Below are 24,624 nucleotides of genomic sequence, written 5' to 3' on the forward strand. Positions count from 1 at the left end.
TGTTGTACACTTTTTCCCTCCCTCCCTCCCATCCCAGAGAAGGCTACAATTAAACACACACACTATACATATATAGATATATACACAATGCTTATGCATGTATAGACCTATACATGTGCATACCTATGTACACGTGCATATATACACATATTTAAAACAGTACTTATTGTACATACTTATAATTATGAGTTCTTTCTCGGGAGGTATGTAGCTTCTTCCTCCATTGATCTGTCTTTACATGTTTTTCTAAAATCAAACAGCTCATCATTTCTTAGAGGACAGTAATATTCTAGCACAATCATATACCACAACTTATTTAGCCATACCCCAATTGACGCATATTTATCATTTTAACCAACCTAATAAGTTGTAGCAGCAAGCACCCCAACATACCCAGGATGGCTGCTAGCACAGGTTCTTAGATCTGCTTTTCTAAAGGAAAACAACTCAAAAAGGGCTAACAATCTTACTTTAATCAAACATATATCATTTACTTAGTTCAGGGGGAAAAACCAGCACCCTGAACTTCAGAGAATACAAACAGAAGTTACAACCGACAAAAAAAAAATACAGAGAAAATAATACAATTTAAAAGATAGGGCTTTAGCTGTCTGACCATTATATCCATAGTTACCAGAGAGAGAAGCACCAACATCTGGGTTTTCAAAGTCAGGGGGGCTCAACAGCTGCCCAGAGTCTCATCTGTCTAAATCACACAACTCTTCCCAAAGTGAGCCCCAAAACAAAATCTCACATCAGGGTATATATATATCCTTCTCCAGAGTCAGAGCACATCACAACCTTCCTGACTCACTTGACTACAAAGTAACAAAAGTTGTACCTCCTGAAAAACAAGCCTCCCACCACAGGCTCAATGTGACCACATTCAACCTATTAGGGGCCAGAGTATATTTTCAAATCAGGGAAGGTCCTGAAATTCACTTAGGCTTATTAAGGGGCAGGGAAGATCTTCAAATTCCCATTACCATTACATAGGTGTAAGAGGGTATCTCAAAGTTATATTGCTTTGTATTTCTCTCATCAATAAATATTTAGAGTATTTTTTCATGATTGTATATAGTTTTGATTTCTTCATTGAAAAATGGCCTATTCACATCCTTTGACCACTTATCAATTGGGGAATGACTCGTGTTCATATAAATTTGACAGTTTTTTATATATTTGAGAAATAAGACCTTTCTCTAAGAGACTGTCCATGAAAATTTTCCCTTGGAAGTAGGGTCTTTCCTAAGGTCCTCTAAAGTTGTCTTAAAAGAACAACTGCTTTACCCCCACTTTGTTTATTTATGTATTTCTGCTGTTCTATGCTCATTTTGAGGCAATCTTCTTTTTTGTGAGGAAAATTTGGAGAGCTTGGAATTTTCTGTCCTACTCTGACATCTTCCCAGAATCCTCTCTCACCAGTCTCTTAAGGATGGGTGAACATTGTGAAACTGAAAAAACAATTAAAACATCCATACCATTTAGAAGTTGGATGGGACCCATGAGTATCCACTACATTTCCAGCCTAGATGTGATAAAGAGACGATATTTCAAACATATAAATGGATGAATAAATATGATAAATAGGCTAATGAATAAATAGATAAATAGTATATACATGAATGCAACAGTAAGAGAGGAAATAGAGTCAAGTCTGTGTTCTTGACACAAGAAAAACTGAAAGAGTAGGGTTTTCAAAATAATTTAGGAAAAGGACAACTTCATTTTGCATTGGGAAATGTGTTACCTGGCTATTTCTTTCCAGAGCCTCCATTTTAAGGAAAAAGGCAGGCTGGACATATCTCCTAGAAGCATATGCTTGTCAATAAACATTCATTAAGTGCTTGCTTAGCACAGTGCTGAGAATATAAAGACAACCAGAAATTAAGATACACCCTATTCTCAAAGAGTTTACATTCTAATGGGGGAAGACAATCCATAAAAAGAAAACCAAAGGGGGAATGGGAACACAGTAGAGAAAGTCCAGAGAATCACCAGTGGAGCCTAGAGAGGCATGGAGGCAGACATGTCAAGCCTAGACTTTTTCCTCAAAATAAAGGTTCTGGAAGAAACCAGGCAATCAGAGGAAGGGGCCATAGGGCCACGGTGAAGTTCCTGGATGAGAGAGCTGCTATGGCATGATAGAGATAATCCAGAGAGTTTGGAGTGTAGCCCAGAAAGGAATGTTTGTGAACTTGTAAATTCACCACAGGGGGAAAGAAAGGACACATATTAACTTAAATGAATGGATGAAATTTTTACTCTACTTTTTCCTTCACTCAAATTGGAAAGATGTTGCTTTTTTACATATCTTCCCACCATATCATTTTTAATCAAATAAAAGGCCAGAGCTATTTTTCCCCCTGCTTCTTGATACTCTTTGCCCAGGGAGAAGCTATTAGCACTGCATGAAAAACTCTCAGCAGTGGAGGTAAATAGAGGAGGGAGATCTTTATCTTGCCTCCCATTGAGGGGGCTGAAAACATTTCACTGGAAAAGGCCTTGCTGAGGGTGGGAACAGTAAAAACAAACAAACAAAAAAACCAATTTTGCTTCCTTTATTCATAATGATAACCCTACCAGAGCCTTAATTATCAACTTTCCTGTATAACATTCAAATTCATCCATTCATTTCATTCAACAAGAGCATTCTGTTTTAGGCACTCACAGGCTGTATGGCCTGGCCAAGACACTGAACCTCTTGAAATTGTCATTCCTCAGCTAGAAAATGAAGAGTTTAGATTAGATGTCTTATAAGATCCCTTCCAACCAATCAATTAATCCCAAAAGCATTTTTAAGCAATTACTATATGCTAGAGAACTGTGAACTGTGGGTGCAGAGAAAGGTATTAGAAAAAAAAATCCCTGCTCTCAGGGAGCTCACATTCCAATGGGGAAGAAAACATGTAATTTATATAAATAGCTAGACACATACAAGATATCTACAGAGTACAAGTGAGGTTATCTTAGAGAAGAAGGAGTTAGCATCTGGGAGGACTGGAAAAGTTCTGTAAAAGATGTGATTTGAGTTCCAAATTGAATGAAGCCAGGGAAAATAAAAGAAGTAATGGAGAGGACTTATGATCTCATGATCCTACGACCCTATTTATTGATAATTACTATCTTACAAGTCTCTGTGGGAGATTCAAAGATGAAGACACCAGTTTCTGACTTCAAAAAGCTTACAGTCTAGGAAAAAACTTGGAAATTTGTAAAATGAATGAGTGAAAAATCAATTAGACAAAAATTCACTGACCAAATGGTTTCCACAAGTTTCCTGTGTTTCTAACTATTTTTGTATTTTTGGACAATATCTTTCTGGGAATTTAGAATTAATAATAATAGTAATATAATAGCTAGCATTTATATAGTATTTAAGGTGTATGAAGTACTTCACAAATATTATTTCATTTTATTCTCACAACAACCCTGGGAGAAAGGTGCTATTATTATCCTCATTTTACAGATGAAGAAACTGAGGAAGCCAGTGATAAAGCAACTTGCCTGGGTTCATACAGACAGACATACCTGGTTTTATTGCATTTCATTTTATTGTGCTTCAAAGATATTGCATATTTTACAAATTGAAGGTTTGTGGCAACCCTGTGTCAAACATTGGAGTCATTTTTCCAATAGCTCATGTGCACACATCATGTCTCTGTATCACAATTTGGTAATTCTCATAGTATTTCAAATTTTGTCATTATTGTTTTACCTGTCATGGTGATCTGTGATCAGTGATATTTGATGTTACTATTATGATTCTTTTGGGGCACCATGAACTGAGCTCATATAAGAAGGCAAAATTAATAGATAAATGTTGTATGTGTTCTGACTGCTCCACCAACTAGCTGTTCCCCATTTTTCTTCCTCTCCTCAGGCCTCCCTATTCCCTGAAACATGACAATCTTAAAATTAAGCTAATTAATAACCCTAAAGAGGCAATTGATGTGGCAAACTTCATTGCTGTCTTGTTTTAAGAAATCACAACCTCAATTTTCAGCAATCACCATCCCAGTCAAACAGTAGCCATCAACATCAGAGCAAGACCTTCCATAGGCAAAAAGATTATGAATCACTGAATGGTGGTTAGAATTTTAGCAATATTTTAAATTAAAGTATGTACATCATTTTGTTTTGGTTTTTTAGGCATAATGCTATTGCACATTTAATAGACCACAATATAGTATAAACATGATTTTTATATGCACTGGGAAACCAAAGAATTCATGTGACTTGCTTTATTGCCATAGTCAGTTTATTGTGGTGTTCTGGAACTGAGCCCACTGTATCTCAGTGATAAGTCTGTAATTAGTGTCCTAACTCCAGGTCCAGCATTCTACCTATACTACTTGGCTTCTTATTCTTCACATTTAAGCCTCTGACAAGCACAGTTTCCCCTCTGCTTTCTCCCAAACCACCCCATCCCCCTCCCTGGTTGTTGTGTTTTATATGTCAACCAAGGGAAGAAATCTTTAAGCACCCCAATTTCATAGAGAATTTTATCCCAATTAAACTTCTCTATTCCCTCACATATAAAATAAGAGGGTTAGAAAAGATGACCAAATAATTGGTAAGTTCCCTTTCAGTGCTTGGGATCTCGTAATCTCTGAATAAACGAGACATTCTGGCTTAGCAGAAGCAGTCACATATTTGCTTCCAAGGGGACTCAATGATCCCTCGCTCATATTTAGGACTTTTTGTAAAGGGTTCTTTCTATTTCTATGCAGTAGCCATTCATAAATATGCTCCTTGTCAAAGAGCACAATCATTTCACATCTCCCAATTCCCTGTTAAGTCGGTCACTTTATCTTTAGTTGAAATGCCTGACTAGGAGGACTTCAACTGTTCCTCTAAAATACAACTTCATCTATCTATGTCAACAGTGGTGGGAAGTGTGTGATCTGGCATGAATGTCCCTAAGCAACTATGACCCACATCCAATTTGGAAGAGCACAAACTAAACTAGGTGTAAGTAGGTTCTCATTGCTTTTTTTTATTCTGTGCTTCAAAATCCCTGTGAAAAAAAAGAAAACAAGAAAGAACTATGATCATTTCCTGTCAGTAGCTTTAAACCTATTGGGAATGTAGTTGTCTTTCTGCATTAATATGAAATCCTTGCTTGAATAAATGAGCTCTTCATTGTAGAATACTTTCTCTCTAGTTGAGTATATTTAAAATTCACTTTTTTGAATGTAATTTCCTCACTCTTCCCTAAACTCCTAGTTATATAGTCAGCTCTGTAATTTGGGGGCCTGAATTTCTTGTGCACCAGACATACAGTGAAAAGAGTTGCAAGAGGCAGGAGGACTTTTTTTTTGTTAATACATTGACTTTCAGGAAAATACAGCCTATTCTAGATAACATTTCAACTAGGTAAATTTTGTGTTTTCCTGCTTCCCTTTCTATGCTCCTCTATTCTGCTTCATAATTGCCCTCATGCTGCCTTCCACATGCACACTTCAAACTATACTGCCCTTAGTTCTCTATGTTCATACAATGTGAGGTCTATTTTTCTCCACCCCAGTTATACTGGAAAAATCCCTTTGCCTCAATTTTCTGCCCCCAGAGAGTTGAAAAAAGCAAACCTGTTTCAATTAATGCAGCTAAAGGTATGAGAATGACTTCCCTGGAGTATTTGCAATCTAAAAATCAGAGTCTTATTAACCCAAATGAATCTTTAATTTGCTGAAATGTAGTCAATGTACAAAATCAAGAGAAGATTTCAAGTAATATGTGGCTGGTGTTTTTCCCTATGTTATTCAATCATAAACTCTAATTCCATTCTGCAAGAAAATACTGGATACTTCTTCCAGTGTACTCATGAAAATCTAGGGACCCCAAATCTGCTATCTCAAATGATAAGCCATTAACTAGCCTAGGAGTATGCAATAAAGGAGAAAGCCTTTTTAAAGATTTTAGGTGTGTTGCACCCTAAGGTTCAGGATTCATTTTGGGTCAACAATTATTCAAAACTATAGCAAAAGTCCCTACCAATATGTCCCTATGCCAGACTATACCAACTGATATATGAATCCAAAAGCAAATTCTATTTAATTAAAACAAAATAACAAGATAAATAACAATAAATTAAATCAGTTAATAAACATTCCCAGCACCCATATACAAATGATTCTGCCTCTGGGTAAATGCTAGTCAACATTCAACTTAATCCCTTTGTGTCCCCAACATAATGGGAGAGGGATATTATTACATTAAATTTATGACCAAGATGTTGAGACAGAATCTGAAGTTATTTGTCTAATTAGTTTCCCCTTCAGTCTTAGTTTGTCAGACCAAAGAGTGCTGACTTCCCAGCCCAGAATCGTCATGTTAATACTTTTTGCTACAACTTCCTTCCATCATGGTCCAGATAAGACATTGGAGTTGGGGACTAGGTTAGTACTGCTTCCTTTCTCTCCATATGGCTCTTTGCTTCAGCCTTTTTCTTTCCTGATCAGATTTTCTTTGGGGCTTTACTTTGGAATATTCTTCCAAAACAATTTAAACCTTTCTGAGTATTCTTACCCAGCAAGAATCGACATGATGATATCACAGTGCTGCAAGCTCATGCCCAGCTTTTTGGAAAATATAGTGCAGATAGTTTTTTTCCAATGTATAACCCTTTCTCTCAGCCTCAAGTAATGTGGGAAAGAGGAACAACAAATATATGCTCCATATGAAAAAAGGACCATCTCTTTAGCCTACAAAATTTTTAAAGCACAAGCTCTCAAATATCACTCAGTTTTCATCACTGATCTCAAATGTGTCTCATTTATACAGTCACTATATTTTCCAAACCAAAATCAGAATGAGTGGCCTAACAAAGGATATTGCTTTTGCAAGTCTCATTAAAAGACATCTTTTTTTAAATGGAGTGATATTGCCTGGAAAACCTGGGGTATGGTCCCTGTAACCACCTTCCACAAAACACAAACTCTCATGTAATTTTGTCGAACCTTAAAATAAGTGGTAAGTGCAAACCTTTTCATGTGAATATTTTCAATCCCATGGACTTGAAAATGACTCTATATTTCCTTGCTTCCAGGGGGAAAGAGAGAATGTTGACAGCAAGAATAAATTAAATAATCGCTAACACAATTCAAGTCCTACAAACCTAATGAAAGTCTTGTTAAGTTTTTGCCATATAGAAGCAGAAAATCATTGGACAAGAAAGGATATTAGTGATTATCTAGCCAAACTCCTTCATTTTACAGATGAGGGAAGAGAGGCCCAGAGCAGTTAAATAACTTGCCCAAGGTAACACAAGGAGTTAGTAGGAGAATCAAAACTAGAACCTCTCCTCTCCTGAATTCCAGTTGACTGCATTTTTCACTATACAAAGCATTTAGTTGGAATTCTATTTAAAAAGCAGACTTTGGCTCTCTGGGCTTCAACTGTGAATAATTTCAATCAGCCATACTTATCTGGATAATTATATCAGCTGTTAGAAAACAAAGTTCTAATTGATTAACTAATTCTCCCCCCCTTCTTCCTTACTTACGACTAATGAAGCTAGTATTTCCATCTCACAGTCCTCTAACAAAACAAATGACAAGGGCCCTCGTTCCTAAGGAAAACAGCTTGGTTCTTGCCTGTTTCCCAAATGTCTGAGAATCAGGCTCCAGTCCCAATTTTGCCTCCAATTTTAGGTCATCCTTGAAATAGGACAACTGGTCCCTGGCTGGCCTTACTTCTGAAAACGCAGCCAGCAATCCTGCCCAGGTGGAGTGAAATGGAAGACTATCATTTCAGTTTTGGAGGCTAATGCTATAGTATTGCCATTTGAGATAACAGCAACAGCTTGCATTTAATCAGCACTCTTAGGCTCCCCAAGTGTTTCCTTTCTGACAACCCTAAGGTGGGAAGTACAAGTATTATTAACCCCCTGCCCATTTTTTTTCCCAGACCCAGAGATTTTAAGTATAAAGAGCTTAAGTAATTTTTAAACGTAAGGAGTTTCAATGAGAAAATTTCTTCTTCCTGGGAGATCAATGCTTGACTTGTCATTTCTAGTCTTAGAGAATTGCCTAAGATGTTAAGAGATTTGTCCAGAGTCACATCATCAGTGTGTATGAGAGACGGGACAAGAAAGGAAGGAAGGAAGAAAGGAAAAATGAGAGGAAGGAAAAAAGGAAGGAAGGAGGAGGGAGGGAGAAAAGGAGGAAATAAAGGAGGGAGGAAGGAAAGAAACAAAGAAGGGGGAGAGGGAGGAAGGAAGGAAAGAAGGTAGGGAGGAAGAGAGGAAAAAAAGAAAGTAAAGGAAGGAAGGAAGCTTTTGAAAGACAATTATTGAGTATTCGCTATGTACCAAGGAATATGCTATCTGCCATCTTCTTGTCTCCAAAACCAGTTCTCTATCCACTGTCACATCGCCTCTCCCTTTTTTACAGCTGAGAAAACGCAAGGATGTGTATTGACTTGTCCTGAGTCACAGAGATGGTACATGTCAGAGGCAAGATTTGTACCCAAGTCTTCTCAACTCTGAGGCCAGCTCTCAGAACTAGCATTAGAGTCAGAAAGACCTGAGTACAAGTCCTATGTTTGACATGGACTACCTTTGTGACCCTAGCCAATTCACGTCACCTCTCAGCATCCCCAGGCAACTCTCAAAAATCACTAGGTAAGGAAGAGTTTTCAGGAGTGCATTTCAAGGAAAAACACCAGTTTAAGAAAGTGATAATGCAGATCAAATTTAAGTGTTTGTGCATAACTTCTTCCTCAGTGTCAGTTGTTAAACATCTACCAAACCTACACTGAGGCAGCTGGATGACCCAGTGGACAGAGTACTGGGCCTGAAGTCAGGAAGACATGAGTTCAAATTTGACTTCAGATACTTATTAGCTGTATGACTCTGGGCAAGTCACTTAATCCTGTTTGCCTCAATTTCCTCATCTGTCAAATGAGCTGGAGAAGGAAAGGGCAAACCACTCCAGTATTTTTGCCAAGAAAACGCCAAATAAGTTCATGAAGAGTCGAATAACTGAAGAGTTGACAGAATGACAACCAAACAGCCCTTTGCTATGCTGTGCTGTAAAGTACTATATGTTATAAACACTGACTGAGCTCAGCAGGTCAGGGGAAGACTCAAGTAATAAAATCATCACCCTACTAGAGGTCTGGTGACCACAGGCTGCTGCTGCTGCTCCTGATGATGATGACGATTATGACAATGACAACTAGCATTTATATAGTCCTTTAAGGTTTACAAAGTGCTTTACATTCATTCTCTAACTTGAGCCTCATAACACCCCTGGAATTATTCCTGATCTGCCTCCATAGATGAATTTCCACACTAGGAGTCCCCAACACTAATGAAATCACAGGTCTGGAGCAAAACCAAACAAAATTCCAGAGGCGCACGTACAGAGGTCCATCCTGAGCTCCCATAGTTATGGTAGCCATCTTCTATGAAACAATTGAAGCCAAAGTGAAAGCCCACTTTTCAAAACAAAGATTGACCCTGAAAATCCAGAATATATGAATGTAACATCCAGAAGAATAATGGGAAACAGGTCCATGTGATCCTATAATGACCCCAAGATATGCAGGAATTCTATGGTGTGGTGGCAAGTGCTGGGCCTGGACTCTGAAGGTTCAAGTCTGAAGGCTACGGCTTACTTTGTATGATGTTGGGTGAGTGACTGAGCCTTCTTTGATCCAACTATAAAATGGAAATAGTAGGGTCTTCCTGGCACGTAACAGGACTTTGTGTGGATCAAATAGGATAATATATGTAATACTAGACATTGGTTATTTCCTATTAGTTTGTACTTCCAAACCTAAGATCTGGGAGATGAAACTTGAGAAGCCAGCTAAATAGCAACCTGTGTGGTTTGGAGGCGATGTGCTTTACTACAGCAATCTGGAGAGTGAAATCCATTTAAGCCACACATCTTTATAGGCAGAGGGATGCATATTTTCTTCCCAACCAAAGTGGGTTACTTCATTAATATTTGAACCTTGAATGCTCCTGTTGTGCCATTTCCATAATTCTCTCCTTTATTCAGCATTTTCCAGGTGAATCATTTCTATTCCATCTGGGCTTCCAATATGGAGTTTTTTGAAGAGTCCCTTTCAGGCTTCCATTGTTTAGCATGCAAGTAATTTAATTATTTATTCGATAAAATCACTGGGGCCCTTTGTGGGCCTCTGCTTTTCTTTTGCTGGTTTAGTAGATGAAAAAAAAAGTTATGTCCCTGTCTCACTCTCTCAAAAGAACCTTCTGCTGCAGTTCTCTCATCAATGTTCTGTCACATTTTTTCATATAAAATGCCTGTTCTTCAAGTAGATAAGATCTTTATCAAGTGCAGCTCATGCTGCTCTGAATAAGGGCTTTTGCAAGGACTTGGATTATTTTACATGTAATGCAATTACTTCTCTTTTTTGCAAGTCTGGCTGAATTCATGAATGTAGAGCAACCCCCAACATAAAGTGCAGGCTGTATTTCTAAAAGATACAGATCCACCACAGAAGCAATCTCAAATCCTGCTTCCCTGAAAAATCTTACAGCCGTAGTCTTTTGTGTTTGTTTTCATAGCCTGCTAAGAGAATGGTAGCAGCAATCTGTTTTCTGTTGTTTTCACTTTAAAAACACAGACCTGAACGTTAGATGACTTGAAAAACTGAAGCTATAAATCAGCAGCTTATATTTTCTCCCCCAGTTGCACTAGATAGAGGTAATTTTGCAGTTGTCTTCCTAAAAGAATAGTACTGCAGTTTTTGCAAACAGTCTTTGCAGTTACAGAAAGGTCAGTCTTACCACATCATACCACCGGTATAATCGAGGCATTCTGAACTCTCCTGATTTCACTTCTTTGCCCATTTATAAGGAGTTAAAGCACATACATACCTGTATAATCCCTGGTATCAGGGTGACTGAGGACAGCTTATATCTTGAGCTCTGAAGTTCTAATCTGCTGATCAGAATAGGACTAGGTGATCATAGGAGTTATTTGTGGTTCAGTCATTTTTCATTTGTGATAGACTCTTCATGACCCCATTTGGGATTTTCTTGGCAAAGTTACTGGAATGGTTTGCCATTTCCTTCTCTAGCTCATTTATAGATAAAGAAATTGAGGAAAACAGGATTGAGTGACTTGCCCAGGGTCACACAGCTACTAAGTTTCCAAGGCCAGATTTGAATGCATGAAGATGAGCCTTCCTGATTCCAAGCCTAGTGCTCTATCCACTGCTCAATCACATGAGCAGCCCCTACATTTCCAATCTGGGTAAGATAGGGAAAACCAGTGTTTTTAAAAATATCAAAAGTTTAGCTGAATACAGTGGCTCCTTTTCCTGAGCCTTTCATTGATTGCAGAAGTAGATTATGGCATAGGCATAATTATAGGCATCATCAGAAATATAAAGTGAAGGGGCAGCTAGGTGGCACAGTGAATAGAGCACCTGAGTTCAAATCCGGACTCAGACACTTAACACAAAAACTAGCCATGTGACCTTAGGCAAGCCACTTAACCCCAACTGCCCTCCAAAAAGCAAATATATATATATATATATATATATGTGTGTGTGTATGTGTGTGTGTGTGTGTATATATATATATATATATATATATGTAAAGTGACTACCAGATAGTTCTGCTACTGTCCCCCCATGCAACCTTTGGCAAGTTGCCTAATCTACTGGTTCCTTATTTTGCTATTGTGTAAAATAAAACAGGTTGAACTAGTTGACATGCTAGATAACTTTCAGCCCTAAAATTCTATGGCAACCTAGAAGAGTTACTAGAGTCCAATTTTGACCTCATGTTCCTCATAATAAGGCCTTCCAGAAAGGTTATTTAATGGCCCAGGTTTTCTAGATCATTCAACTCAGTTCAAAATTTATTAAGCCCTATTAGGGCACTGAGATGCAGCCTTGCTTTACATTTAAAAAGCCAGCCTCAGATTCAGGCAGACATGGATTCAAGTCCTGAAGTCCTGATTCTGATACCTATTGACTATGTAACCTGGCAAGGAAGAAAAGAAATAAGCATTTATTGAGTGTCTATTATGTGCCAGGAACTGTGTGAAGCACTTTACAAATATCTCATCTGATCTTCATAACAACTCTGTGAGGTAGGTGCTATTTAGGAAAATGAGGCAGGCAGAGGTTAAGTGACTTGCCCAGGGTCACCCAGCTAGTAAGTTTCTGAGAATAGATTTGAACTCAGGTCTTCATGATTCCAGTTCTGGGATTCTGTCTACCTAGTTGTCTCAACCCTGGGTAAATCACTTAAGGGGCAGCTAGATGGCACAGTGGGACTCAGGAAGATTCATCTTCCTGAATTCAAATCTGACCTCAAACACTGATTGGCTATGTGACCCTGGGCAAACCACTTAACCCTATTGGCCTCAGTTTCCTCATCTATAAAATGAACTGGAGAAGGAAATAGCAAAACATGCCAGTATCTTTGCTAAGAAAACCCAAAATGGGGTCAGGAAGTATTGTACAGAACTAAAAATGACTGAACAACAGCAAAATCACTTAAATTCTAAGTGCCCCCCAGGAAACTCTTTAGTCACATGAAGGATCTGAGACTATTGATAGTATATGTATTTCATGGTGTCTCAGAGACTCCTTCCTCCAAATATGGGTAGTTTCCAACCAGACTCTGACCTGACAAATAGGTTCTAGAAACTTGCCTGAGGCACAATGATTTTAAATAATTAGCATCAGAGGCAGTTTTGAACCCAACTTTTCCTAACTCCAAGTACAGAACTCTAGCTACTACACCCTGCTGTTCCTCAGATAACTATAATACAAATCAAAATTGAATAAGTTAAAGTCAAACAAAATGAGATATTGACAGGGAGAAAACTCCTAACTGATGACTTCAGGCAGGAAGTGGCCCCTTGAAAGAAGGGAAGGAAAAAAAAAATTTGAATATGTTAGAGGAAAGGGTCGGTTTTGGACAAATTGAAGATGAAGGCAAGGGAGTTTGAAGCTTCATTCCTAATCAGAAGGCAACCAACAGTTGAAATCAGTGTGTCGCGCACACAAAGCATTCTATTAAATACTATGGGGGATTCCTAGGGAGAGAGCTTAGCTCCTCCTACAGGCTTTAACTCAGCTAGGACTTCTCACATAGCCTAATTTTAATAAGCTTACCTCTTAGAGACCCAGAATCACTGAGTAAATAATGTGCCTTTATACTTTACTAGGATAAGGAAAATAAAGCCTCAAACCAACCTCTGAGTGAAAATTCTTATATACAAACATTGCAGCCAGCATCTGTTCTTATAAGAGGGACTGTGAACTCAATATTTGCTTTTATTTTCCTGTGAGTCAAGCAGATCAACAAGCATTTATTAAACACCTACTAAATGCCAGTCACTATGCCAAGAGGTGGGGATGCAAAGAAAAGAAAAAAGTACTGTCCTCAAGGAGGTTACATTCTAATGAGGGAGAAAACATGGAAACAGTTATGTGCAAACAAGATGCATACAGGGCAGACTGAAGATGATCAGAGGGAATGCATTAGCATTAAGGGTATCCCATTAATGGAGAAGAAAGGTTTCCTGTAGGAGGCAGGATTTTAGCTGGGATTTAAAGGAAACCAGGAGGCATAGATGAGAAAGGACAGAATCCCAGGCATGGAGAGCAGCCAGTAAAATAGCAATGAGCTCTAGCCTCTAGCTTATCATCTAAGCCTGCAGTGGAATCATTAGGGCAAGAGTCTCATACCAAATGGAAGCCAGCATGTCAGTTGTTCTGAACCTACAGAACCTCCCAGTGAGCTAATGGTGATTGAATCCAGAAGCAGTCTACTAAAACTCAACCATACACAAGCCAACAGTTTCAAATCTGGGTCAAGAATTTACAGACCTCAGACCAGGAGGAAATTAAATAGACTTCTCCCCAGATTATATCACTTGATTATATCACTTGAAAACTTGAGCTGTGAAAACAGTGGAAAATTTAAGAGGAAAGAAGCTTAAGCCAGATATCCTTCCCCCATCCCAGAAATGTGCAGAATCCAGCCCTAACATAAGGGCCAAAGTAAAAAAGGAAGCTAAAAGAATGAGAAAACAAACAATAATAACAAAAAAAAATAATCCAACCATAAAGAGTTACTATGATAACAGGAGAGCTCAATATATAAAAACAGAAGAGAGAAACTTGAAAATATCTACTAGCAAAGCCTCAAATTAAAATGTTAATTGGAAACAAGCCCAACAAGAATTCTTAAAAGATTTAACAAAATCTGCTTTTAATTAAAAAGATTAGAAGTACGGAAGAAAAATATTGCAAGAGAATTAACAATTTGCTTTAAAAAAAAGACATAAAGCCTTATTGAAGAAAACAATTCCTTGAAAATTAGACTTGGTCAGACAGAAGCTAATAATTCCATGTGATAGCAAGAAATGATAAATCACATTCAAAATAATGAACAATAGAAGAAAATGTGAAATATCTCATAGGAAAAACAACTCAGGGGGAAGAGCCAAGATGGAGGAGTAGAAGCAGGAAATTTCTTGAGCTCCTACCACAACCAACTCCAGTACCTGTAAAATATAACTCTAAACAGATTTTAGAGCTACAGAATCCGCAAAGTGACAGAGAGAAACAAATCTCCCACTGAAGGCAGCCTGGCAGGCCAACAGAAAGGGTCTATTGCACAGTGCTGGGGCTGAGCACAGTCCTGCTTGAGTTGTGTGGTCTGAGACCTGGGGCGGCCCCGACCAGCCACACAGACAGGCCAGAGCAGACTTCAGGAGAGTAAATCAATGGCAGCTGTGGTAGTTTCCTGACTTCTCAACCCATAAACACCAAAAAGAAAGTAAAAGGTCAGTGGGGAACCCTGTTGGAACTGTATGACAGAAGAGCATAGTCCAGCCCCTGCCCCCAGGGCAAGAGGTGGTGAAGATGTGGCAGCTACAGCTGCTGCCCCATTGCTGCCTCCAGAGCTCCTGTCCTGCAGATCAAAGGGGGACCAAGCACCCATTCAGAGGGTAATCATTCTTGCTTTGACCTGCTTGGATTTGGGTCTCTGTCTTGGGTGGTGGTGCTGGAGTGAGAAAATCCAGTGTACCAGAGCTTGTGGTGGCCGTAGAGAGGGCACCCTCCTCAGACTTCTGACAACATTTGAGAAAACCCCAGCAATTTGGGACAAAGCTCTCTCCACTCTGGAAGCAGAGTTCTACCATGGCAAAGAGATCAAACGTCAAGTAATTGGCTGGCAAGATGATCAAGCAGAGGAAGCACAATCAGACCATAGAATCCTTTTCTGGGGACAAAAAGGATCAAAACATGGAACCAGAAGAAGTCAAAGAAGTCAAACTCCTGTATCAAAAACTTCCAAGAAAAATATGAATTATTTATAACAAAAAAAAAATGTTTACAGGCCATGGAGAAGCTCAAGAAGGAAGTGGAGGAAAAATTGGGAAGAGAAATGAGAGTGATGCATGAGAATCATGAAAAGAGAGTCAATAGCCTGCTAAAGGAGACCCCAAAAAATACTGAGGAAAATAACACCTTAAAAAATAGACTAACTCAAACGGCAAAAGATGCCCAAAAAACCAATGAGAAGAAGAATGCCTTAAAAAGTCGAATTGCCCAGATGGAAAAGGAATTTCAAAAACTCATTGAAGAGAATAATTCCTTCAAAATTAGATTGGAGCAAATGGAAGCTTATGATTTTATGAGAAATCAAGATACTATAAAAAAGATCTAAACAAATGAAAAAATAGAAGGCAATATGAAACATCTCATTGGAACAAAACACTGACTTGGAAAATAGATCAAGGAGAGATAATTTAAAAATTATTGGACTACCTGAAAGCCATGATCAAAAAAAGAGCCTAGCAGGGTGGCTAGGTGGCGCAGTGAGTAAAGTGCCAGCCCCAGAGTCAGGAGGACCCGAGTTCAGTTCTGGCCTCAGACACTTAACACCCACAAAAACAAACAAACAAAAAAAAAACCTTGGGCAAGTTACTTAACCTCAATTGCTCTCAAAAAGGCAAAAAAGAGCCTAGAAATCATCCTTCAAGAAATTCTCAAGAAAAATTGCCCTGATATTCTAGAACCAGAGGGCAAAATAGAAATTGAAAGAATCCACTGATCACCTCTTGAAAAAGATCCCAAAAAGAAAACTCCTAGAAATATCATAGCCAGATTCCTGAGTTCCCAGGTCAAGGAGAAAATATTACAAGTGCCAGGAAGAAACAATTTTAATATTGTGGAAACACATTCAGGATAACACAAGATCTAGCAGCTCCTACATTAAGGAATTAAAGGGCTTGGAATATGATATTCCAGAGGTCAAAAGAGCTAGAATTAAAACCAAGAATCACCTACCTAGAAAAACTGAATATCGTGCTTCAGGGGAAAATATGGTTATTCAATAAAATAGAGGACTTTCAAGAATTCTTGATGAAAAAACCAGAACTGAACAGAAAATTTGGCTTTCAAATACAAGCAAGAGAAGCATGAGAAGGTAAACAGGGAAAAGAAATCATTAGGAACTTATTAAAGTTGAACTATTTACATTCCTACATAGAAAAATAATAATTGTAGCTCATGAGACTTTTCTCAGTATGAGGATAGTTGAAGGGAATATATATACATATATATATGTGTGTGGGTGTGTGTGTGTGTAGGTGTGTATGTGTGTACATGTGTACATAGACAGAGGGCACAGGATCAGTTGAATAGGAAGGGATGATATCTAAAAATAAAATTAAGAGGTGAGTGAGGAATATAATGAGAGAAGGAGAAAAGGAGAAATAGAATAGGGTAAATTATCATATAAAAGAAGCAAGAGAAAACTGTTACAATGGAGGGGAAGAACAGGAAGGTTAAAGGGAATGAGTTAACCTTACTCTCATTGAATTTGGCTTAAGTAGGGAAAGCATACACACTCAATTGAGTTTCTTACCTTACAGGAAAGTAGGGGGAAGGTAAGAGGGGGGATGATAGAAGGGAGGTCAAATTGGGGGAGAGGGTAGTTATAAGCATACACTTTTGAAAAGGGACAGGGTCAACGTAGAAAATAGAATAAGTGGGGGGGCAGGATAGGATGGAGGGAAATATAGTCTTTCACAATATATCTATTATGGAAAAGTTTTGCATAACTATACATGTATAACCTTTATTGAATTACTTATCTTCCCAGTGGGGGTAGGTGAAGAGGGAAAAAGGGAAAGAATCTGGAAATCAAAGTTTTAAAAAAAAATGTTAAAAAAAATTTTTACATGCAACTGGGAGATAAGATATACAGACATTGGGGTATAGAAATCCATCTTGCCCTACTAGAAAGTTGGGGGTGGGTGTGGGGGAGGATATAAGAGAGAGCAGATTAGGGGAAGGGGTATTCAGTTGACTTGTTATTTGGGGGTGGCAGGTAGGAGAAAGACGGGGAGAAAATTTGTAACTCAAAATCTTGTGGAAATGAATGTTGAAAATTAAAAATAAACAAATATAAAAATATAAAAAAAAGAAAAACAACTCAACTAGAAAACAGATTGAGGAGAAACAATTGAAGAATCATTGGACTACTGAAAATCATGAGCAACAACAAAAAAAGAGCTTAGACATCATGTTTCAAGAAACCATAAAATAGAACTGCCCAGATATCTTAGAACCAGAGGGCAAAGTCAAAATTGAAAGAATCCACTGGTCACCTCCTGAAAGAAATACCAAAATGAAAAATCCTAAAAATATTATCATCAAAATCCAAAGCTCCCAGGTCAAGGGGAAAAAAAATACTACAACCATTCAGAAAGAAGGAATTCAATTACCTTAAAGTCACAAGCAAGTTATCACAAGATTTAATAGCTACCACCATAATAGAATGGAGGGATTGAAATATAATATTACAAAAGGCTTCTAACAAGGAATTACCTATCCAGAAAAACTGAGTAAAATCCTACAGGAGAAAGATGGAATTTTAGTGAAATAGAGAACTTTCAAGCATTCTTTTTTAAAATTAATTTCTTTTTAGTTTTCAACATTCACTTCCACAAGATTTTGAGTTCCAAATTTTCTTCCCCCCTCACCTCAAAATAGCATGCATTCTGATTACCCCTTCCCCTAGTCTACCTACCCTTCTATGCCCCCCTTCTCTTATCCCCCTATTATCTCCTTCCCTTCTATTTTCCCATAAGCCAAGATGGGTTTCTATTCCCCATTGCCTATATATCTTATTTCTGAGTTCCATGTAAAAACAATTTTTAACATTCATTTTTAAAACTTTGAGTTCCACATTCCCTCCCTTCTTACCTCCTCACCTACCCCCATTGAGAAATCAAGCAATTTGATATAGGTTATACATGTGTAGTCATGCAAAATACTTCCATAATAGTCATGCTGTGAAAATTAACTATATTTCTCTCCATTCTATCCCACCCTCCATTTCTTCTATTCTCTCCTTTGACCTTGTCCCTCCTCAAAAGTGTTTGCTTCTGATTATCCCCTCTCCCCATTTACCCTCTTTGCTATCATTTCTTCTCTCTTATCCTCTTCCCCCTTACTTTCCTGTAGGATAAGAAAGATTTCCATACCCAATTGAGTGTATATGTTATTCCCTCCTTAAGCCAAATCTGGTGAAAGAAAGGTTCACTCATTCCCTCTCACCTCCCCTACTTCCACTCCATTGTAAAAGTTTTTTTCTTGCCTCTTTTATGTGAGATAATTTATCCCATTCTATCTCTCCCTTTCTCCTTCTAACAGTACATTCCTCTCTCTCACCCCTTAATTTTATTTTTACATGTCATTCATACTCAATTTACCCTGTGCCTTCTATAAATATATATATATATATGGCTATATATGCTTATATGTATAGATATATATGTGTATATAGATATAGATATTCCTTCCAACTATCCTAACAGGGAGAAAGGTCTCATGAGTTACTAATATCATCTTTCCATTTAGGAATGTAAACAGTCCAAATTTAATAAGTCCCTTATGATTTCTCTTTCCTGTTACCTTTTCATGCTTCTCTTGAGTCTTATATTCGAAAGATTTTTCTATTCATCTCAGGCCTTTTCATCAAGAATGCTTAAAAGTCCTCTGTTTCACTGAACGTCCATTTTTCCCATGAAGGATTTTACACAATTTTGTTGGGTAGGTGATTCTTGGTTTTAATCCTAGCTCCTTTGACCTCAGGAATATCATATTCCAAAACCTCTGATCCCTTAAGGCAGAAGCTGCTAAATCTTGTGTTATCCTGATTGTGTTTCTACAATACTGTGGACCTCACTCCTTTCTCACCCAGATCCCAACAGACATTTCCTATTGACCTTTTAAGTTGTCTCTAGAGATTGTGAATTGAGAAGTTTGGAAACATCCACAGCTGCCAGTGATTCATTTGCTGAGGCCTGTGCAGGGTTTGCCGGGGAGCCCAGTCTGTGCCCACCTGGCCAGCATTGGTCTCCACTCCTCTCCCTACCCTGTGAAATAGACTATGCTTGTCAACTTTACAGGTTATCTTGGGCTAGAAATTTGTTTCACTCTGTCATTTTGTGGGTTCTGCTGCTCCAGAATTTGTTTTGAGACATTTTTTTACAGGTATTTGGAAGGGTTTGGGGGAGATCTCAAGCAAGTCCCTGCTTTCACTCTGTCATCTTGGCTCAGCCCCCCACTTTTCAAGATTCTTGATGAGAAGTCCAGAACTAAGTGAAAATTTGGCATACAAATATGGGACTCAAGAGAAGTATTTAAAGGGCAACATGAGTAAGAAATCATAAGGGACTAAATAAGATTGAGCTCTTTATATTCTAATATATGAAGAAAGGATACATGTACTCAATCAGCACTTCATCACCACCAATGGTCTTAGAGGGAATCTAATTAGACATAGGGTCTAGGTATAATTCTTTATGTTTAGATGATTTCAAAAGAAGAATGGAAGAATAAAGAAGAGGAATACACTGAGAGAAGTGGAAGGAGAGAAGAAGAAGAGAGAAAGTCATCTCACATAAATGGAGGGCACTAACAAGAGTTTATGCAAAGGGGCGGGGCGGAGGGCAGGCAACATTTGTATGGAGCTCTTATTTGGACTTGATAAAGGAGAAATGAATACATATACACACAGTTGAGTACAGAAATTCCTCTTACCCAAGAGGAAAGTAGAAGGGAAAGAGGTATAGGGAAGGTAGGGAATTAGAGAAAAAGTAGATTAAGCAAGACAATAATCAGAAGCAAAACAGTCTTTAAAGAGGGGACAGGAAGAAAAAGAAAACATATAAGGGAATATGATGGAATCAAATATATAGTTAGCAATCATAACTGTCAATGTGAATGGGATGAACTTGCTCAGAAAATTGAAGAGGATACCAGATATATTTGCATAAATACAAAACTTCCAAGGTCAATGATTTTATCTAAGTGGGCACATTCTCCATTGATAGAGATACTACTTCTAAAGCTTAGTGGATGGTTCTTGAGATTTTATGTGAACAAAACTTGAGTCTCTTTTTATTTACAAAAACAGTTAAAAGTTTTCAAATCAGTATACATGCTCTCCAAACTTATCTAGAGAGCAAGCATGTAGTCTGTCACTCAATGCAACTATTCAAAGCTTTTCTAGCTTGGGTTCTTTTGCATTGCCCTAGCAAACCTGGGGTTATTTCCATGGTATGATGAGTCATCTGTGAAGAACAATACCCAAGAATGGAAGCTAAATGCACAAAACAGGTATGAAACAAAATATGCTGAGATGGAATCAATCAATAAGCAATTATTAAGCACCTACTATGAGCCAGTCACTGTGCTAGCCACCAAGGTTACTGAGACAAAAATTTAACAGCCTCTGCCCTCAAAGATCTTACATTCTATTGGGTGCCATAACATTTATGCACATACATATAAAGAATTATTTGACCATAAGACCAAGAGAAAGTTAGGTGACACAGTAGAAAGATGGTTATGCTTGGATTCAATAATTACTCACATTCAAATCCAGCCTAGGGCAACTAATTAGCTCATGTGACTCTGGGCAAGTCATTTAACCTCTGTTTGACTTAGTTTCCTCAATTTTCAAATGGGGATAATAAAAGCACCTAACTCATAGGGTTGTTGTGAGGATCAAATGAGATTGTATTTGCATAGAACTTAACACAGTGCCTGGTACATAGAAGGCACTTTGTAAATGCTTCTATCCATCCATGAAAGCTAGGAAACAATATAAAAGACTAACTGGCCCTCAGTCTAGTGCTGCTTCTAGCTGTTTCTTCTTCAGCATTAGTAGCAGAGTAGTGGAATTGGGGATGATGGCTGCCAAGTTTCATAATTTTAGAGACCACCTGTAATATTAACTTACCTGGTGTACTCCCAAAACAATAAGTTGGTGGGATGGTTAGGTGGCACAGTGAATAGAGCACTGGCCCTGGAGCCAGGAGGACCTGAGTTCAAATCCGACATCAGACACTTAACACTTACTAGTTGTATGATCTAGGGCAAGTCACTTAACCCCAATTGACCTGCCTTTCCCCCTACAAAAAGAAAAAAATTAAAACATTAAGTTGGTGACACACTACTTGAAAAATAGCTGAAGTTATGGGTAAATGGAAGGATAGTTAATAGACATTCCCTGGAGAGACAAATAAAGGTGGAGTTGGTTTATTACTTATAAGTAATTAAGTAATTAGTTTTATTAAATTTTTTATCAATTTAAGTTTATTAATTATAAGTAATTATAATTATTATACTTAATTATAGGTAGCACTTTTATAACAGCTTAAAGTTTGCAAAGTGCTTTTACATGTTTAATCTTATTTGATCCCCACAACAACCCTGTGAAGTAGGTGTTATCATTATTCCCATTTTACAAATGAGAAAACCGAGGCAGAGAGAGACTAAGTAACTTTCCCAGCATCACAGAGCTTGTAAGAGTATGAGACTGGATTTGAACTCAGGTCTTCCTGACCTGAGGCTAGTACTTTCTCTCCTGGACCATTTAGTTGCCTATCATAAAGTCAACAAGGAAGACTTCTTAACAGAGCTGTCCAAAAATGGATTGGACAGTGAAAGGTGCTAAGTTTCCTTCTCCTTGGAAATCTGTCAGGTATGTCATCCTTGAAATTATTTTCTCATGTGGTTTGGACTAGATGGCTATCAAGGTACCTACCAAATCTCAAATTCATTATTCTGTGATGAAATATTATTTCATAGTGGATTTAGTCATCTCATATTACAGTGTTCTCCTGATAAGTATTTTCAAAGATGTCACCATAGAAATAATTGCAGCTTATATAACCAACATATGTTGCAGAAGTAGAAAAGGCAGAGAAATTTTTGGAAGGATCTAAGAAAATACTTCAATTAAATCAACATATAATTTGATACTCAATAGTCAGCATGGAAAGGTGAGCCTAAATAAAAATGGAAATCAAAAAAAGTGAGAAAAATCTGGTTCAGGAATGAGGAATGAGAGAGACCTTCAACTTGTATGTTATATATGAGCTTTATAACTACAAATCATGAATACATGTTGCCAATAAAAGAAATGGGGAGCACTGGGCATAGCATGTATTAAATAACATCACACATACACAAAAAGAAATGTACCATATTTTAAAAAGAGGAAATGGAATTACTGATGTGTGAGTTTTTCATGAATTAGTCATGCACAATCAGACCACTGACTTATCTGAACAAAGAAAAAACTACTACAAAACTAGAAGAAAGAATAAGAATGGGGAAAATAAGTAGTGTACAATCAAAACAACTCCAACCTTAATTATTTAAGTTATTGACACCAACACAATGGGAAATGGATGAAGGAAAGGATACAATTATTGATTATACCAATTTCTTGAAAACTTTTAACCTTTTTTTTGTAAACAAAATGACATGTTGAGTAGAATAAAAGTAACTAAAAAGCATCTTAGTCAGCACACATTGGATTCACACACCAAGGAGAGAGATATGGCAGCCAAAAAAAAATCCAGTATATAATTTGAATTGTTTGTAAAATCTTACAGGGAAGAATGGTAAAAAAAAAAAAACCGTAAGTGTATTGCCTTATAAAATATTGAGAAATTATGAAAAGAAAACAAGTTCAAAAAACACTTAGCAAGAGACCCAATTAAGCAAAATCATCCCAAAGGCAATTAAGAGACTGACTAAAAGGAGAACAATATATAAATAATGATGGAAAAATCAAAGATTTTTATGATAAACTCTTTTCCCCATCAGGGACAGGGGAATCACAATCCCAGACATGCTTCCTGAGGAAGTAAAAGCAGCATTGATGTAAACAAAGATGGTAAAAGAAAGATGACTAAGACCAAGTGTGACAAAAAAAGGTCTATGTTGTAGATGACATGATTTTTAAGGCTTTAAGGAACTGATTCTCAAGGTATTTGAAGGAGGGGAAGATAACAGAAAGCATGGGTTGGGGGTAGGGAGGAATCAGGTTTTATTTTAAGAAAGTCAACCAAAAGAACACCCATCTATAACTTCTAGTCTCTATGACTACTTTCCCATTTGTAAATGAAAAAATAAAAAGATTTATGAAGATTAAGGATGCATTGAGGGTTTCCTTGCTGAAGGTATTAGCAGGAAACCAGCAGGTTTTCAAAAGTGACATTCCATAGTAACAATATCTATGCCACTACATAATTGATTAAGAAACCTAGAAAATAAAAATCCCTTTGCATATATTATTTGTTAGTTATAAAAATGTTTGGTTTAAGAGGTCAAAACACCTCCTTAAAGGCAATCCTTCAATAAGGTTTCTTACATGCATGTGTCAAAATTATGTATGATTGCTTCAAAGATACAAGAGAGATAACCTCATTTAATAATCTTTGATCAGTAATATTAGGCAAGTAATAAATAAGATGAATACTCTCCAATGTTGTTTACCATTGGTATGAGAGATGTCCAAAGCATAATCTAAATGGATGAGGGATTCCCTATAGAAAGTGAAATCTTCCAGAGGCCCCTACATATAAAGGACATTTTGCTGTTTGCATCAAACACTGGAATATTGAAGAGTCTAATAAGATCTGTACTTATTATTTTCTGTATTCTTAGGAAAAACAAAGCAGATCAAGAATATCTGTTGTCCAACCTATAGAGCCTGTCCACATGCTTGTGTGCGTGTGTGAGAGAGAGAAAATGTATATATGCAAACCTATATATTGTCCACCTATACTCTATACATGTAGATACATATATACATGTGTGCATCTATATCTACACACACATATATACATAGACACATGCATCTATATGCATGTGTGCTATATCTGGGTGTGTTGGAACAAGCTCAAATTGGCTGGTGAAAACTGATTGTTAGATTTTCAGTATAGCATTTACAACTCACAAATTGTCAAATGCTACAAATCAGAGCTTGATTTATTGTTTTGTTGATTGTCAGCTTAAGAAAGTGATGGAGAAAATAATAATGCAATTGATTTTTAAAGTGTGTCATGCATATATTTTTTCAGAGTGCTAGCTGTAAAACAGTTTACCAGCACACTCTTGTATATATACATATACATATACACATATACATAAACATTCACATACACATACATATGCAAGAGTGTGGGGGGGTGGGGGTTTGTGTAATAGACAAACCTTCCAATGAAAAATTAGTTGGAACCAGAATGAGCAAGAAGAGAGTTGGTCAAATTCCTTCAAGAAATGACACAACTCTTTTAG

Source organism: Petaurus breviceps, unplaced genomic scaffold (genome assembly GCF_028583685.1).
Source record: "Petaurus breviceps papuanus isolate PSGF00001 unplaced genomic scaffold, PetGlider_PUasm1.0 91133, whole genome shotgun sequence".
NCBI classification, from domain to species: Eukaryota; Metazoa; Chordata; class Mammalia; order Diprotodontia; family Petauridae; genus Petaurus; species Petaurus breviceps.